This window comes from Equus przewalskii, chromosome 24 (assembly GCF_037783145.1).
Source record: "Equus przewalskii isolate Varuska chromosome 24, EquPr2, whole genome shotgun sequence".
Lineage (NCBI taxonomy): Eukaryota > Metazoa > Chordata > Mammalia > Perissodactyla > Equidae > Equus > Equus przewalskii.
Window position 1 is genome coordinate 33381118 of NC_091854.1, and position 18704 is coordinate 33399821.

The window sequence follows — 18704 nt, forward strand, 5'->3', positions numbered from 1 at the left end:
CTTTAGATTTATATTCAAAAGTAATAAAATCCATTAGGACCACTACAAAAAAAATTACTATGTGTATGTTATCTTTTAAAATCCATTCTATTAAACTGAAGAAACTTGAAAAGCAAAAAGGTTTCTAGTTTATCATTTTTTTCAGTGCATCATAAAACAGAAAGAGTAATAAGGCAGTAAAAGTGCCAGACGCGGTAATACATCTGCTCTTTAATCTCCAGTTAAACTTAATAGATCTTCAGGCTCGTGAATTCTGGTTATCCTACAATTTTTATTCAGACTCACAAGTGGAAGGGGCTTAAAAGACACAGGTCCAGCTCTTCAGGTACATTAAACGTTACGTTTTCACCATATCATGGGATCAGGGACTTTTAATTCAGGCAAAACAAACTAAGAATCCCATACAGCTACCTCCTCTCACAGCAGCTTCCGCACCCTGACTCCATTCTACAAAGAAAGAAATGAGGCTGAGGAAATGGAGATCCTGAATGAGGTGATGAAGCTAATTTATAGCTAGAAACTAAAGTCTTCTTTCCCTATCAAACCATATTAAATTTCTCTAACATTTTAAAGGAAAAAAATACTTCAAATTTGTCCCTCAGTTAAAGAAGCTACCTTTATAGTCCTCATTTTACCATAAAACCTCCTCACATGAAAGAAACACTTCACAGTCCACCAGGTCATTCAATCCTCCCCACACCTTTGTCAACACCTCCGTTTGCAGGTGAGCGGACTGACAGCGTGAGCTGGCCAGCGTCCGGGCCAGGTCTCCTGAATCCAAGCGCTGGGTGCTCCATCACTCCACAGCTCTCTCTGAGACTGCTAGAATTTTCTTTTTTTTTTTTTACAGATTTTATTTTTCCTTTTTCTCCCCAAGGTCCCACAGTACAGAGTTGTGTATTTTTAGTTGTGGGTCCCTCTAACTGTGACATGTGGGATGCCGCCTCAGCATGGCTTGATGAGCGGTGCCATGTCTGCACCCAGAATTCGAACCGGCAAAACCCTGGGCAACCGAAGCGGAGTGCATGAACTTACCCACTTGGCCACGGGGCCGGCTCCCTAGAATTTTCAATAAGAGGTTCCCCTAAGGGAGCTCAAACAACGGTTTCAGGTCTCATCTCCCTAGAGGACCCACCAGGCTGGCTCCCTAAAAGTCACCCTTACAGCCTATAAAACAGAATCACGACCGGGCTCTGCCAGCTGAGATCTGAGCCAGTGAGTCCGGAGTCAAGTTTAGGAATGGGGTAAAGTTCCCTTTGGAACAAGGTCCTTAGATGAGTCCCACGGGCAGCTAGGTTTGTAAACAGCTAACAGACTAATATCCAAGCAATGCAAAAACTTTCCCTACAGGCATCATGAGAGCCAACCCTAAAGTTCACAGATTCCAAAATATAAGGCGGCTTTGAATGCCCTTCACAAGACTAATCTGATATGGAGACTCTGGCTCCACAGTCATGCCTCTGGATTAAATCAGAAACATGTTCTGTCTATGCAGTAGATGATTTCAGAATCTCAATCTCAGCCTTTGTCCTTCTATCTCCACCCTCCTGCCCTCTCAAATCTCAGCGGGTCCTTGTAATTTCCATTAACAATTACTTCTAAACAGTAGGTATAATAAAAGGTGAACTAGAATTTCGAAAGCGTAGAAGGAAAACAAAGCGTGTGGGGGGAAGGCAGAACTGAACCTGCGTCTTTGAAAGATCAGGACTCGGCCTGCCAGTCCATCTCTTGACTCAGGATTTAGGAGAGAACCAGGTCAGTCCTCCGGCACATGCCGAGTCAGCACACACCCCGATCCAGCTCTGCCACAGGGGGCCCTGCTGCCTGGCGTCTGCTCTGAGGCCTCCCGGGGGCGTTTCCATGGCACCAGTGGGTGGGGAAGGGGGTAAGTGGGAAGAAAATGTTTTAAGAAAACTGTTATCTTAAAACATTTCAATTTCACTAAAAATACATTAAAGAGGTAAAGAGTATTATTTTATTTGAAGCCAATGAGGTTCTCCCCTAAAATTAAGGAAAAAATTCAAAGAACTCGTACTTTATTTCCTGTACACTCCACCCCCCCATAAATTATATAAGTACCAGCTTTTAGCAACAAAATGTTAAAACTGTCATAATGATCCGGGATCTTATTATACCTGTTACTGGTATTTCCTGGAAATATTTGTAATGAACAGCCAATCTTTATACAAATTTTCCATTGATTTTTGCAATGTATAGTCAAGTGGCAGTAGTTCCTATCTCAAATAACTTAGATGCCCCTTCCGTTTCTAAATAAAAACCAGAGATTAGGATATAAGTAGCCCGCCTCTTTTGGCACCAGGCTTTCCTCAAGTGCCTGTGTGAACATCAGGACAGAACAACTGGGGAGAGCCAACAGTCTTTTGACTCAGCTAAAGAGTCATGCTTGTTTTAAACAGGGATTTTCTAGCCTCACGACAATGTTCTCTGAAGAAAGGAACCCCAAGTTGCTCATAATTCTGTGTCAAAGCATCAATGCCTCTTCCTCGTCCAAGAAAGTCAGTAAGATCCCCCAGGAGGGTCTCAGGGTGTAATATCATCACAGGATATTAGGAGTTGCTAAGTAACAGAGCCTTTCTCCCAAGAAAGAAACTTATTTAATTCAAGTCACTGCCCAGTATTTTAAAAGAAAATGTTCAACACACTGGAATAATGACCCAATACATCTTCAGGAGCATTTAGTTACTGGGTCTGTTTCCAAGTGACAAAGAATAATATAATACAGAGAAGTATTTAAATACATTTTCCCATACATTAAATACAATAATGGTACTTTAAAATAATCACATTATAATAAGCATCTCAATCTAATTTTCTTATGTAGTAACCAACTTTAATTCTCTGAGAGTCAGTTCGTACACGTAGATTTGAGAAGTAAAAATATATGAAAGAAAACTGTAACTAATCAGAAGAAACAGCCTCTGAGCTCCAGGAAGGAGCAAATCTCAGGCGAAAGTTCAGACCACAGAGAAAATAACGAAAACGCAAGCATAAAAAAGCTACATTTGACATCACAGCAAATAAACAAACTTTCTTCTTAAAGGTAGTAGATATTTTTGCCAGTATATAAACTTCATAATATCTTACGGATTTATGCATACAAATTAATTACTGGAACACAAAAACATGAGTAAGTATAATAATAGCAGCTGGATATTGTTCTAAGCGCTTTACTATAGTTTAAACCATTTGATCCATAAAAAAATTCTCTGAGTAGGTATTATTGTCCCCAATTTCACAGATGGCACAGAGAGGATGGGTAACTTGCTCAGTAACACAGTGAGTGAATGGGAAAGCTGGGATTTAAATCCAGAATTTGGCTCTGGAGTCCACGATCTTAGGCGAAAATCAAGGCTGGGATTAAACAAAAAGTATTAAACATAGAAGTGAGAAGAAAACACAGAGAAGTTAAACCACTTCCTTTCTTTCACTCACAAAAATTCAGCCCATATTAGATATAAGAATGGAAAAGAGAATCAACCACAAATTTAAACTGACAAAATTCAGGCTATCAAGTAGAACCAGAATCATTAAGATAATTTCCCTAAGAGACCACAGAGTGAGGGGGGAAAAAAGCCTCAACTAATGGTGAAAATCTAAAATTTTTCCATTAGACGAATCAAAATTCAAACCAATCAATATGCGATGAGCAACTTTTAAACACAAGGCATTGTATTAATATTAATTGAACTTTCACTGTTAGACGCTATGCTGATCCCTTTGCATATTTGGTATTATGAAATATAATCCTCAGGATGTCCATTTACAGCAGACTGGATAAACAAATTGTGGCATATTCATGCAATGGAACTTTATTCAACAATGAAAACAAACTAATGCTGCAGGCAACAGCATGTTTGACTATTAGAAACATACTGTTGAGTGAAAGACATCAAGACAGAAAAGTGTATACACCACATGATTCCATTTTTATCAAGTTCAAAAATAGGCAAAGTTAATCTGTGGTTTCAGAAGTCAGGGCAGTGCTGACCTTTGGGGAGAGGGAAGAAACAGTGAATCAGAGGGGGCACAAAGAGACTTCTTGGTGGTAGCAATACTCTATTTCATGACCTGGGTGGCAGGTGGAAATCTATCAAACTATAGTTCAGTGTTCTGTTTGTATCTATTTTGATACATTTTTTTAAAGACACTTAACAAAATAAAGTATTAATGTGAGGACCTTGTTTGAATTCTGATTTGAACAAACCAACTGTAAAAATACATTTTGAGACAACAAAGATTTTGATTATGGATTATATGTTAGATAAAACTAAAGAATTATGGTGTTAGGTACATTAACAATACGAGAGTTGTATTTTTAGAGATGCTTATGTGCAGATGAAATAACATGATGTCTGGGAATGGTTTTAAAATATTTCAGGTCAAGAAAAATAAGGGATAGGTGACACAAATACAGCAAAGCCTTGGTAATTACTGAGTCCTGAGAGAATAACATATGGAAATTCGCTGACTGTTCTCTTCATGTTCGCAAATTTTCACAACTAAAACAAAAACAGAACTCTCCTAAGAACCGTATAAGACCCAGTCATCCCATTTTACAGATGAGGAAACAGAGGCTCATGGAGGTTGTGGAACTTGCCAAAGTCACGCTTAGTGACTGGTGGACCTGGGGTTCGGACTCGGGTCTGTGTCACTCCAAATCCGTATGCTCACTCGCCATGTAAGGCAGCTGAAGAAGTGTGCTGTGCTCGGGTCCGCTAGAGCGGCAGGAGGGAAGTCCAAAACCTGCCTCAGTTCTTGTGGGATTTATGATGTAGGGCAAGACATGGAATCCACACAGGCAACCCCGAGCCTGGCCTCCGGATGTTTAATTTAGCGGCGGTACACACAGGATGGCTTGAAGAGGGGAGACAGGGCACGGAGACGAAGACTATAAAACGAGAACGGTGGACAGTACAGCAGAGGCAAAGCTGGCATGTGGTGGTAGGAGACAATTTGACGGACAAAGTCAACAACGCCTGTGGGCTGTTGGAACGTCTGAGGTAAAGGAAGAGGAATGAGGAAACCGAGGTCTGATCTTCAGAGACAAAGATGAAGACCAAGGAGGTGACAGTTTAGTCTGAATGGCCTGGTTTGTGGTATCAATAACAGAGAGCTGCTGACTGCAGCCTGGAGCTCAAGAGTGAAGGAGAAGATGAGCCTGGAATTGCTGCTGGATGAGGCAGAGATGGAAGAAACACCCTGAACAACGTCTGAGGACAAGTCACCACTCAACAGCGGGCAGGACCACTCAGAGGAAGAGAACAGGGACCTGACCACGTTGGAGGCCATGGCGAGGCACCCAAGAGTGATGGGTAATGGACACAAACTGGGGTAAGGTGTCAACTGGCACAGAAAAAGGAACTCAAGGAGTCAGAGACAGGAGTAACAGCTGACTTCACTCCATTCACTCATTAAGAAACAGTATTGAACACCTGTTCTGGGCCAGGCATTACACTACTCACTAAGGGGATAAGAGTGAATTAAAAGGGAGAGGAATAAAGGTTGAACTAGGCATATCAAAGCATAAGAAGTTCCACACTTCAGTCACATGACAGCAGACAAAGAAAGATTCAACTTCTGTAATCAGGACCTAAACTCTTAAGAATCACATTTAGTTTGGTGAGGGAGAGAAACCAGTCCAGAGCATTCACAATCAAGGACACCAAGGATCACAGAGGTTAATTGCAAACCAATGGCAAAACCAGGAACAGAATCCAGAAGTTCTCACTAATTCAGCCAGTTTTACCCCTCTAAGTCTCAGATAGGGGGGCAATTAGGCCAGGTCAAAACTGAAGTTACAGGCGGGCTATCTTCCTCTCTCATTTTCACAATTCCCCCCAATTCCTTCTTTATTTCAAGCCATGAGAAAACTGACCACTTGGCTAAATCCCTCTGATAATGAGGGATGTGGGGTAAGGTGATCATTCAGTGGGGGAGATGCAGCTGGCAAACGATCTGTCTACAAAGTTCACTGACCACCTTTAGGCTTAAAACATCAAAGGAAGTTAGTTTAGCACGGAGGAAAGTTCGTCCACCCTAATTAGGGAAGATGGCCCTGTGTGCACCAGGCTCAACCACACAGGCTCAGTGTCAGTCTTGACAGATACATCCAGGGAGGCCTCTCTTTACGAGCACCATCACATCCAAACTCGTGGTTCCCAAAGTGTGGTCCACGGAGTGCCCGAGGCAGTTCTGTATGAAGTGCGGTTGTCTGGGCTCCGTGTCGTACCTGCAGAATCTAAATCTTGGGATGCAGTCAAGGAATCACCATCTTTTTTTTTTCATAAACAGATCTCTATGTAATTCTTAAACACATTAAGGGATATTGTCTAAAAACCCAAGACAAGTCCCCATCCAAGCTCAAAATGCCTTTACGGCCCTGAGAGATGCCTAAAAACAAGGTATAACAAAGGGTTTGATCATTATTGACCTCAAATTGTTAGTGCCTTCGGAGAAACCAATAAAAACATTTTGATTTTGAAAACAGAACCAAGAAAAGCCAAAGGTAATTTTAAAAACACGCTTTACCAAGATTTGTTGTACATTTTAAATATTAGGCGAACATAGAACATGGCTCTCTAATCACTACAAAGGCATTCGGTCGCAAGCTCATTCTGGTTAGAGAGGAGCAAAAACGTGCTGGAGGGGGTGAATTTGCTTCCTGGGCTTTAGCCAGTCAGGCAACAACACTCACAAAAGCCCCACACTGGCAGAGATCACGGGAATCAGCGGTGGCACCGACAGCATTGAGGTGTTTAATTATATTTTCTGGAGGGAAAAAAATGGCAGTTTCCAATAACTAAAGGGAACTGTGGCAGAATGTCGAAAAAGAATATAATATGATATTTGCCAAGTTCACCTGGTCCCCCGGTGCACACCTCCTTCGGAACCATCTGCTGATATCTGCCCAGGGCCTGTACATACGGATTAGTTCCAAGAACCAGAGCAAGATTTGGGGAAGGAGAACTCTAGCTGGGATCTGACAGTATTTTGTGTAGGCTTTCAGTTTATTGCTTGTGCCCCCACCATCATTTGGGAGGAAACTACCTCTGTTCTGTCTAGTTAGAGTTCCAGGCCCAGGGTAGGTGCAGCATGAATACATGAATAAACTATGGAAACACAAACTTACAAATTCTTCATTATCTGAATTGGTCAAGAAACAGGTTATTTAGGTTAATTAAAATTTCTAATTAATACAGAGTTTTACTTTCCCTAAGAATTAAATTAGAATAAAAAACTCCAGGATTAAACTGAGAAGAACACCTTTTCTGGGTAATTCAGACATTTCACCATTATTAGAAACACCATGTTTTAGTTATGTCAAACCACAGTCAATCAGAAAAAAAGTGCAGGTGCTTTAGAGTCAGAAAGTTCTTCACTAAAAGGCAGATGGTGATGTGAAAAAAAACTCTACTCAGATTCCACTGATGCCACGTTGTATCTGCATGTTACTTAACCTCACATTTCCATCTTTAAAAAAAGAACAATAACCTTTCTTATGCTAGGAATTCGAGAAGACAAAATTAAAGGACATGAAGTGTTATCCTAATGGCCTAGCACAGAGCAGCTGTACGTACCTGAGGTTTGTTTGCTAACCAGCCAAAACTCTCCTTCCTTGTCTCCTGCAGTTGGAGAGCTCCTTAAAGTTCCACATAAACCAGTTTTAATTACATAGCACTGCTTTCATTTTAAATATGAGGAAACAGGCTTAGAGAGTTTAAGTGGCAGAAAGCTGCACAGTACACAGCAGGTCAGATTCCAGCATGTTTTAAACAGAGCCCAGCCAAAGAAGCAGCCGCTAGGAAGCTCTGCTTCACCTCTGCGACAGGCCGAGAGCATACTCGCATGTCTCCAAGGCCAAGAGGAGGCATGGGTGCAGGGAGAGACACAGCAGACCCGGGGTCAAGAACCGGGACTCGACCCTGCTGGCTAGCCATGAAATCTCGGGCACACGGCTTACCTTCTTCCAGCCCCAGTCTGGTCATGAGTTAAGTGAAAATAACCTTGCCTGCCTGAACTGGCCCACAGGACTTTAAAATGATAAAATGAAGAGCACTCGTGAAATTACCTTAAAAGCTGCCATCCTCTAAAACAACGTAAAGGAGCTCGAAATATTCTCAAATAAAGTTTTTGGTTTTGAAGCTTTTGTTAGTAAAGATTTCCTGAGAGAAAGGGAACACTGTCCTGATTAAATTTCTACTTCAATGGCTGCTGAACCAGGTGACTGAAAAATCTCAGAGGTAGCTGATAGTTCTGCAGTTTGGGACTGAACACTTTGATGGTGGGATCTTCTGAACGGTTCAAAATTTTCTTGATTAAAAGTCAACTCCTTAGGGGGAGGGCGAGATGAGCACAGAGAGCACAGAGGACTTTCAGGGCAGTGAAACGCTGTGGATGATTCTATAATGGTGGATGCACGTCATTACACATTTATCCAAACCCACAGAATGTCCGACACCAAGCGTGAAGCCTAAGGTAAACTACAGACTTTGGGTGGTGATGACCCATCAGTGTAGGTTCATCGATTGTAACAATGTACCACTGACGCAGGATGTTGATAGTGGGGGAAATAGCGTGTGTTGGGGAGCAGGAGGTATACCGGAACTCTGTGTACTTTCGGCTCAATTTTGCCGTGAATCTAAAACTGCTCTGAAAACTCAAGTCTAAAATAAGTAAGTAAATAAATAAATAAAAAGTATATTATCAAAAACTGTAAAATTCCTAGAAGAAATCCCAGGAGGAAAGCTTTATGACATTGGACTTGTCAATGATTTCTTGGATATGACACCAAAAGCAGAGGCAACAAAAGCAAAAACAGACAAACAGAACGACATCAAACTTAAAACCTTTGTTTATCAAAGGACACAATCAACACAGTGAAAAGGCAACCTACGGAATGGGAGAAAATATCTGCAAATCATATTTCTGACAAGGGGTTAATATCCAGAATATATAAAGGACTCCTACAACTCAGCAACAAAAAATTACTCAAAAAATGGACAAAAGACTTGAATAGACATTTCTTGAAACACAATAGACAAATGACCAACAAGCATATGAACAGATGCTCAACATCACTAATCATCAGATAACTACAAATCAAAACTACAATGAGACATAACCTCACACCCATTAGGATGGTTAGCATTAAAAAAATGGCAAATAAGAGGCGTGGGTGGGGATGTGGCCAAGTTGGAACTCTAGTCCACTGTGTGTGAGAATGAAAAATGGTGCAGCCACTACGGAAAACAGCGTAGAGGTTCCTCAAAAAATTAAAAATAGAACCAGCATATGATTCAGCAATCCCACTTCTGGGTATGTATCCAGCAAGATTTAGAGTAGAATCTTGAAGAGAGATTTGCACACTCATGTTCATAGCAGCATTATTCACAACAGTTTTCCATCACAATAAAAACAAATAAAATAGTCTATTAAAAAGAAGTTAACCCTTGAAAATTTGTTTAAGGTTATGTTGTGACCTGGATGTGCATTTGCCAAAACAACAGCCGAGAGTTGGGAAGGAGACCACACATATCCTGCAGAAAAGCTGTGGAATGAAAGGAAGCATCTGTCCCGTATACCTAAAGAAGCCAACAAAAAGGATTAAGTTCTAAAAAAGCTAGTAGCTAAGACGATTATAGTAAAGACACAGAAAAGATACCAGAGACTCAAAATAAACTGACAACACTCATCATTCATCTCCTTCCCACAGAGGGACAGAGACTTGTCTTCTCTCTGGTGTCGCCCTTTTTGCACCATTTAATACTTTACCCTGTGGGCTTTAGTATCTTTTTGGCTTTTTTTTTCAGGCAGTCAAGAGGGTAACATGGAAAAGGAATTAGTCCCAGGACGGTATCAGTCTGTTCTCATGTGTCTTGTCTTTAGACTGATCACACTCTGAAAGCAGCTGACAGTCAGAACCTGGACAGGATCTGGCACATCAGTGACCAGCTGCTGTCTCAGAAGATAAAAGACAAGATAAATGAGAGGGGATGGAGCTGAGAGGAAGGAGCAAGCTCAACAGAGAGGCAGAAGGAGAAGAGCAGAAAAGCAGGCAGGGGGCGTCTGCTGGAAACAACTCGAACCCCTTCGCGGGCAGTTCTGACTCGAATCTGTAATGACAGACGCTGCCTTTTGAGTGACAGCTGCCTTCAAATAAATGGTTTCATCTGATACTTCGACAGTCTTTTCTGGAAAAGAGAAGCACAGAGGCTGGGAGGGATTAAGTGAACGGCCCAGAACATCGGCCAGGAAAGGGCAGAGTCGATATTTTAACATAAATCACCCTCTCCCTTACGAGTTATAAACCACATGAACTTCTTTAAAAGGCCATGTGAAACTGCATTCAGCACTCCTCCTCTCTTTCTCCTAACATGCCATCAAGTTGTTCCTGCGAAGAGCGGGTGCTGAAAGCTTGTTAAAGGTACCTCTCCTGGAGCAGAAAGTTCAACTCTAAAGAGATAATTTAAGGTAAAATTGATAAAAGGTTCAAAAGCAAGTTTAGAAAAAATATGTAGGAATAAAAGGAGAGTTCTTTATTTAGTATGGCCGAATAAAATAAAGTGAACCCTTATGTTTTTGAGAGCCATATTTGTCCATAACTCTCCTCGCTCTGTGCCAGAGGCACGAGTGCTCAGCAGTGAGTGCTTCCCGTTGCTCCGTTCCCCGCCACGCTCCCTTGCATGATGCTCTCTAGCCATGCTGCCATGTCACGGCTCCTCCGTTCTTCCAGGCCTCAGCGACCGTGCAATGCTCACAGAGGATTCGGAGTCCTTTCTCTTTCTCCAAGGCACCCCGAGAGCCGTCCTCTATCACAGGGCTTCCTCCACTGTGAAATCTGACTCATCCGTCTTCCTTGTAGGACGGGGGACCTTGAGAACAGACCTGGGCCTCACTCATCGTGTATCCCCAGCACCGACGGTGGCACCGGGCACACAGTAAGCATTCAGTTAAGTGATACTTGACTTGCAGCCTCTAGAAGTGAAGGATGAGAGACTGAATATTTTTGCACATTTGCCTTTCCCAGCAATTCACTTTTGCTTAAATTTTGACGTAATTCTACGGCTCTAACAGACTACCATTCAAAAACAAAGATGAGGGGGTGAAGGCAGGAGAAAAGCCAAGTTCCCTGGTACAAAGGGCACCCAAAGTCCACTTTAAATCCTGTATGACAGCTTCCTGGGTGGACTCCCCGGGGAGTGCTCCTGGGGAGCCTGATCTTCCTGTCTCACTCTCCCAGCCTCTCCTGGTACGCATCCCTTGTCCTCTGAGTACGCACAGCAGAGCCTCCTCAGTTAAACTGGGCAGTAACACCTAGTGACTTAGCAGGGGGCTCTGGAGTCAGCCTGCGGGTTCAAATTCTACTTCTGCCGCCTGCAGCTGGGAAGCCTTGGGCTGACCGCCCTCCTGCTTTCCTCCGTTGCCTCGTGTGTAAAGTGAAACTAATAACGGCAACTACAGCTGAGCTGTTGCGGACACATGTGAGGCGGCGCTTAGAAGCACAACGCAACACCTCTCGCCCTCACTCCACCTCCTCTGCAGAAGCCAGAGCACCCCCAGCTGCCATTGCTCCACGTGCGAATCACCCCACAGCCCAGAGATGGCCCAGAGACGGCTGTGCCCTCTCTGGTCCTCGCCTTCTGCCCTCGTCACTGGTTGACTCTGTCCCCGGTCAACTGAACCAGTTAACTCCCTGGTCCCTTCTTCTCCTGCATGAGATCAAAGAATAAAAATAAAAAATTTTCCTTTGATTGACATGTTGGGGGGGCTGCACTTCGAGAACCACTGGGTTCATTAAACGATAATGTCACTTTTAGCTTGGAGATATCAAAACAGTTATGAGATGAATGCAGAAGATATTAAAGACATAATTATACTCAAAAGCAAAGGCCATCTATTGAGAATGAGTTTTAAATTAGGCACTGCACCAGGCTCTGCCATACACCTTTTCCTCATTTAATCCTCAAATTAACATTCGAGGTAGGCATTAGCCATGTCCGCTGAGGATGAATAAGCCGAAGCCCAGAGAGTTTACGTGGCTTGATTGAGGCTGCACAACGAGAAAATGACTGAGCTGAAATCTGAATACAGACCTCCTGACTCTAGACACAAAGGCTCTTTTGACTATACTATATGGGTTTTTTAATTCCAAAGATAAGAATGAGTTAAATTTATGTATTTTTCTTGATCAGGATCAGTAATGTGAAAGTGAACTTTGCTCAGCTCTCCGGTATAAAGTATAAAGGCTGAAAATCACGCTCACTTGTTCACTCCCTCAAAACAGCTTTTAGTGACACCCCTCACGTGACAAGCATGGTGCCAGGTGCTGACGGGCAATGCAGACCTGGCCCTGGAAGAGAGAGAATTCACCTGATAATCCTAAGAGGAACTCGGATGAAAAGTAGAAAGAAAAAGCACCACAGGGGACTTATAGAAAAAGCATCTGCATCTGAACTGGAAGTCAGGGAGGTCTTCCTCCAGGAAGTGAGGTTGGGAGCTAAGGGGGTTGAAGGGGAGTACTATTAGGCAGGGAAGGTGCGTCAAAGGCTCGGAGGCAAGGCAGAGTATGGGATGCTGGAAGGATTGCCACTACAGAGGGGCACAGAAGACACTGAGGGACATGGAGAGAAATTCTGGGGTCACCCACAAGAGCCTTCAACAGCTACGCTGGGAAGCCAGTGGGGTGGGGGGGGGGGGCTGCCCGCTAAACACAGTGAATGGCTTATGCGCAAACGTACCCAAACGAGCAGCCACGTCAAAGCACAAGTTAAAGCTTTCTTAAAGACTCCACGCAGACGCAATTAAATTAAAACCACTATACCATTAACCTCCAAAGAGGCAGGCAGACATAGATTTTGTAGCAAAGAAAAAAAAAATCACCAACAGCACATTTTAATACTTCAGGCATCAATATAACATCCTATTTATACATGCAACCACAGATTAGAGGCTTTTAAAAGTTTTTGAGTTACAAAATTGTTTTCTCATATCCTTTTTTTTTTTAAAGGTTGGCACCTGAGCTAACAACTGTTGCCAATCTTCCTTTTTTTTCTTTTGCTTTTTCTCCCCAAATTCCCCAGTATATAGTTGTATATATTTTTTTAGTTGTGGGTCCTTCTGGTTGTGGCATGTGGGACACGGCCTCAACATGGCCTAATGAGCAGTGCCATGTCCACGTCCAGGATCCGAACCGGCAAAACCCTGGGCAGCCAAAGCAGAGCGTGCAAACTTAACCACTCGGCCACGGGGCCGGGCCCTCTAATACCCTTTTCGGTTTTACACTTTTCTAAGTATAAATAACCAAATGATCAGGTACCCATGATTTGTTTTTAGCTCTAACTTACGAATTCCCTTAAGAATAAGTGCTGCCTTATTTTCTTTTTGAATTACATCTTAGGCAGAATTTAAACACCTTTTCTACATCAAAGAAATCTCCTCTGAAAGCTTTAAATCTGCCAATCCACCACATTTTTATTTAACTGGGTAAAGAACACATAAGAAAGTATATTGCTTTTAGATATACCTTAATATAAACTCTGATAAATAATTAAAAAATACATATTACTGTCTAGAAATCATCATACTACCATAAACAACATTCAACTAAAATAATAAACCTTTAAAAATAGCTCTAGGAGAATCAAAATACTATGTAGGCCAAAATTTCCACTCTCTCCTGGTTTGGAAAGATAAGTTCAAGCAAGCAAACACACACACAAAAAGGGGTGAGCACGCTGCCTTTATTCTCACCTCCTTCAGCAAAGTGCTCAAAGTCCTAGAGAGAAGGTACGTTTTGGTCTCTTTCCAAGAACATAAAAACGTGTACGTCAGAATGGAGGAGACAGAATATCATACCACAGGGTCTTCCCTAGCCTGGCGCCCACAGTTTTAAACCTATGACGTAAACATGAAACGAGGTCACGGCCAGAACTGAAGGAAAAGAAGTCGATACCTTCTCAGGCTGGTGGGCTCCTTCTCATGTGGACTCAGGCCAAGGGTTGTGGCCCCTCTGGTGAGATTCAAAGAGGTGCTCTTCACCTCACCTGAGGTCACACACCGCAGCTCTCCCGCACTGTCCTCCCATCGCTCTTAAAGGTTCCTTCTGAGGTTCCCCGGGGATGTGTGCCAGGCCATACACGCTCTCCCTGACGATCACGTCAGCTCTTTATCATGGACTCTCCCCCACTGACTCCCTCCACACCTAGAACCGTACCCGGCTCTCAGGACAACGTCAATAAATGCTTGTTAAATGAATGAATGAATGCATACCTTCTTTTCTAAGAAAAGTTCTACTTATATGAGCTTATGGCCTTCTCTCCATATTTCCTACATTATTAAAAAAACCTGCCATTGGAAATTCTGTTAATTTGTTCTCTGATATCCATTCTTTCTTTCTTCTTGAGTAATGGAAACCAATATTTTTAGTTGGGCACATGTCTGCACAGAAGAAAAATAACATTTCTCAGCCTCCTTTGTAGCCAGTTGTATAACAACTCTGGACCACAGAATTTAAGCTGAAAGGCCATGTGCAACTTCCCAGAAACATCCTTAAGAGGAGCAAGGTTGTCCTTCTCTCCTCGTTTCTCCTCCCTGGCAGCTGGAATGCTGATAGCTGGCGCGAGCGTCCTCTGTACGCTGAGGGGATGCAGGGAAGGGAGGCCATGCACTGAAGAGCAGCAATATGGAGGGAGCCTGGGTCCCAGACAGTGCAGGGCCCACTTCCAGACTCATACCTGCAAGAAAAATAAACTCTTGTCCCCTAGAATCACTGTTGTCTTGGGGTTTCTTCACGCATGGTTGGAACTTCATCCTAACTGATACGTCATCATAGCTCCCCATAGCCTCCCCTTGTGACCCGTCCACACGTCAATTCTCTGTCAAGAACACGGTCAGGGGATTGCACCTCTGCCTCGATAGCTTTAATAGTCCTCCACTGACTACAAGAAGTCTGTCCTCATTCAGAACCCTGTGTATCACACCACGAGCCCCGTCCCACTGCTCTACAATCCAGGCTGACGTGCCTCGGCTCTGTCCTGTCAACTATAAAACTGCTCTGCACAAATAACTCCAACACTCAACTCCAGACAGCACACTTGAAAGGAATATTTCAAGAAGAAAAAGTATCAGGAAACAGTCAGTGCCCAGACCGCTCCCGCTCACGTGCCCCCGCGTCACTCACACATCCTGAGGTTCGCGCACTCGCTCTCTCATCAGTAAGTATTGAGTGTGTCCTTCAGACAAGGCATTAACAAGAAGCGCTGGATTAAAACGAATCGCGACGCGCTCTTCCACGGAGCTGTAAATACACGGAGGAACTGGAGCACCAGGGTAGCCGTGCGAGCAGAGCTGGACTAGGGAAGCAGCAGGAGAGGGAGCTACAGAGACCCCACGTCCCACTGAGATGCTGGGGGTGGGGGGGTGCCCAGCAGGAGGAAAGGACGGCAGGGGTGCAGCCGTGGCCTCAAGGGCTGCTTGCTTGCCGGTGCAGCCAAACAGAGGCTGCTGTGTTCGTGCTCCTCGGGTCTGCTTTACGTAGTTTTCCACCTCTGCTTTTGCCGTCGGTTGATACTTTTCATTTGTGGATCCTGCAGTCAGCGGGCCTACCTGAAGTCTGTTTGACAGAGAGTTTTTGTCTCATCCTAGCGAGTGTAAAATACGACACATTAGAAGTGAAAAATTTATTTGCAAATTGGTAGTTAACAAGATCTAGTCAGGGACTCATTTTTGAGCAAAGTAAATGAGCTATGAGCACAAATGTAGTCATCTTTATTTTGGCACCTGGAAACTTCCCATCATTTCTCTCACGGCTTTGTGTTCAGGCTGGAATGGTCAGCATGTCAGAAAGCTAGGTTTCAGAAGATTCAGTAATCCAGCCATTCATGTTTGGTTGTACAGCACGAGCACTGCACAAGGGTGCCTGGCGGAGAGCAAGCAGGGCTGATATGTACTCCACGTTCTACCCAGGAGGGTGTGCCCCGTGAGAGACTGTCTAAAGGATTAGGGGTGACTTTTCCTTTGCTTGAAGGCCTTCACCTTCTAAGTCATCCGTGCGCTTCTATGCCAATGCTTTCCAAAGCGGGGGGCTGATTCCAGTCCACACGAAGGCACAGTTGCAGATATGCCACAGAATTAATGGTAGTAAAGAGAAGAGAACATTCGACTGACTTCTTCTCAGACTCCTTTTCAGAGCTTAAGCATCTTTTGGACCAGGGTCTCTCTCTCCATCTTTAAAATGGGCAGCCTCTTTCTTTCCCATCTGAACGCTTAGTCATTGCTACAAGATATCAATTCTTCCATCTTTAACTCTGCCCCTTTCAGGGAAGATGTCTCTTGCTAAAACTAAAGCAACTGAAATCAGCGTTTCCCCTATCTTGAACTAAATGAAACCAAGAACACTGAGAAAAATGCTTAGTAAAATGATCTTTTCTGGAGTACTAATTGACATCAAGATACTGGAAAGTTTCTTGACAATCAAGGGGGATTTGAAATGTTCTCCATAAAAATTACACTTCATTCAAAGGTAACAATTTTTATGAGGAGCTTAGATCTATAGAATAGGAAAGCTTGAGGGAAGGGCTGGTTGTGATGATTAAAAACTACCAAGTGCTTTAATATCCAAAATATACAAAGAAGTCATACATCCCAACAACAAAAAAATTAACAACCCAATTAAAAAACGGGCAAAAGACCTGAACAGAGATTTCTCCAAAGAAGACATGCAGATAGCCAACAGGCACATGAAAACACATTCAACATCATTAACTATGAGAGAATGCAAATCAAAACTACAATGAGACAGCACCTCACGCCCCACAGAATGGGTATAATTAACAAGACAGGAAACAATAAGTGTTGGAGAGAATGTGGAGAGAAAGGAAGCTTCATACACTGCTGGTGGGAATGCAAACTGGTGCAGCCACTATGAAAAACAGTATGGAGATTCCTCAGAAAATTAAGAATAGATCTACCATATGATCCAGCTATTCCACTGCTGGGTATTTATCCAAAGAGCATGAAAACACGAAGGCATAAAGATACACGCACCCCTATGTTCACTGCAGCATTATTCACAATAGCCAAGACTTTGAAGCAACCTAGGTGCCCATCAAGGGACGAATCGATAAAGAAGATGTGGTGTATATACACAACGGAATACTACTCAGCCATAAGAAATAATGAAATGCAGCCATTTGTGACAACATGGATGGACCTTGAGGGTATTATGCTGAGTGAAATAAGTTAGGGAGAAAGTCAAATACTGTATGATTTCACTCATAAGTAGAAGATGAAGACAACGATAAACACACTCATAGCAACAGAGACTGGATTGGAGGGGAAAGGCAGGGGAAGGCTGAAAGGGGTGATTAGGCACATGTGTGTGGTGATGGATTGTAATTAGTCTTTGGGTGGTGAACATGACAATCTACACAGAATTCAAAATATACAACAATGTACACCTGAAATATATATGTTATAAACCAACGTTATTGCAATAAAAAAAATTCAAAAAACAAACTACCATGTGCGGAATACCTGCTCCCTGCAGGCAGGATGCTATATGCTTTATGCGCATACGTCACTCGGTCCTCTAAACAACCCAGTGAGGTAGGTGCTTTTATCTCCACTTTACCGTTAAGGAAAGAGTTTCAGAGGGATTAGTAAAGTCATGACCTGGTCTAAAATGATATGACTCCAAATTCCAAGCTCTCAACCACTACATTATGAATTATATAAACTTATATGGTCAGATACCAGACTTTCATTAGCAAAATATGCAACTAATACTGACATTGAAAAATAACTTCAAAACATTTATTCCTTCATACAACGAAAAGCAATTATCACGTACAAAGGACTGTGTTGGGACGTGTGACCATTCTCAAGTGGTGGCAAAGTGTTTTATAGAAGTGGAAACTGTTATTTCCTAAGGTTTGAAAATTCCTCTATTTAGTTTTCATAAGTTATATTGCAGTTTAGACCAATTCTTGGAGATAAAACGTTATACGTATTTGTTATCTGCTATTTAAGCATTCGTCCCATACTCGTTTCTTTCAAAAGTCGTGTTATATGGACTGTATGGTTCTGTTTAGCCTGTTCTGATCTGAAGTGTCGTCTATTCATCCTTCCCTCATGATTCTTACAGATTTAGAGCAGTGTTGTTTTACCTGCCTGGGGCCATGCGTTTCATGGAAAACATAACAGACGTAAGAACTACCTCTCCCTCCTCCCAAAAGACACATATTCCAAATTTACACAGAAAATTCAAGGGATTGACAGTCATCCTTGGACTCCGTGTGGGCTGATGGACCCCAGTTAAAAAGCCCAAATTTAGGCTCCTAATTTTAATTGAAAATAGGTATATTCAAGGCTTTGTCGCCCTAACCAAACAGGATATCCCTTCTCCCTAAAAGTCATGCACCTAGCAGCAATCTTAAGGACGATCTAGAAATACTCTTGAGGATGATCTAGGCTAACACTCATCTTAGAGACTGAGAAAGTAAGGCTGAGAGAGCCAGCGGTGGGCCGCAAGTGAACAGGAGGCTGCGGGGCCTCACTCTCTGCCATACCAAGGACACTGGGTGGTCTCTCTGGAGCAGTTTCTCCTCTCTGTTCCCTGACGAAAATGAGACTCCACATTTGAGGTCCGAGTCACAATGGGTGTTCCATACAAAGAAAGAATGATT

The 18704-nt window shown here is 42.9% G+C and overlaps 1 protein-coding gene and 1 long non-coding RNA gene across 12 annotated transcripts in view; one reads left to right on the forward strand and one right to left on the reverse strand.

Annotated features, from left to right (window-relative positions):
* The window catches only part of PATJ (PATJ crumbs cell polarity complex component), a 303918-nt gene that overhangs the window by 142013 nt on the left and 143201 nt on the right, over positions 1 to 18704 (reverse strand). The window lies entirely within an intron of this gene.
* On the forward strand, positions 10394 to 11519 carry LOC103557646 (uncharacterized). Its single transcript, XR_011532440.1, has 3 exons — positions 10394 to 10491; positions 10883 to 10958; positions 11401 to 11519. It is a non-coding gene; the product is annotated as an uncharacterized lncRNA (long non-coding RNA).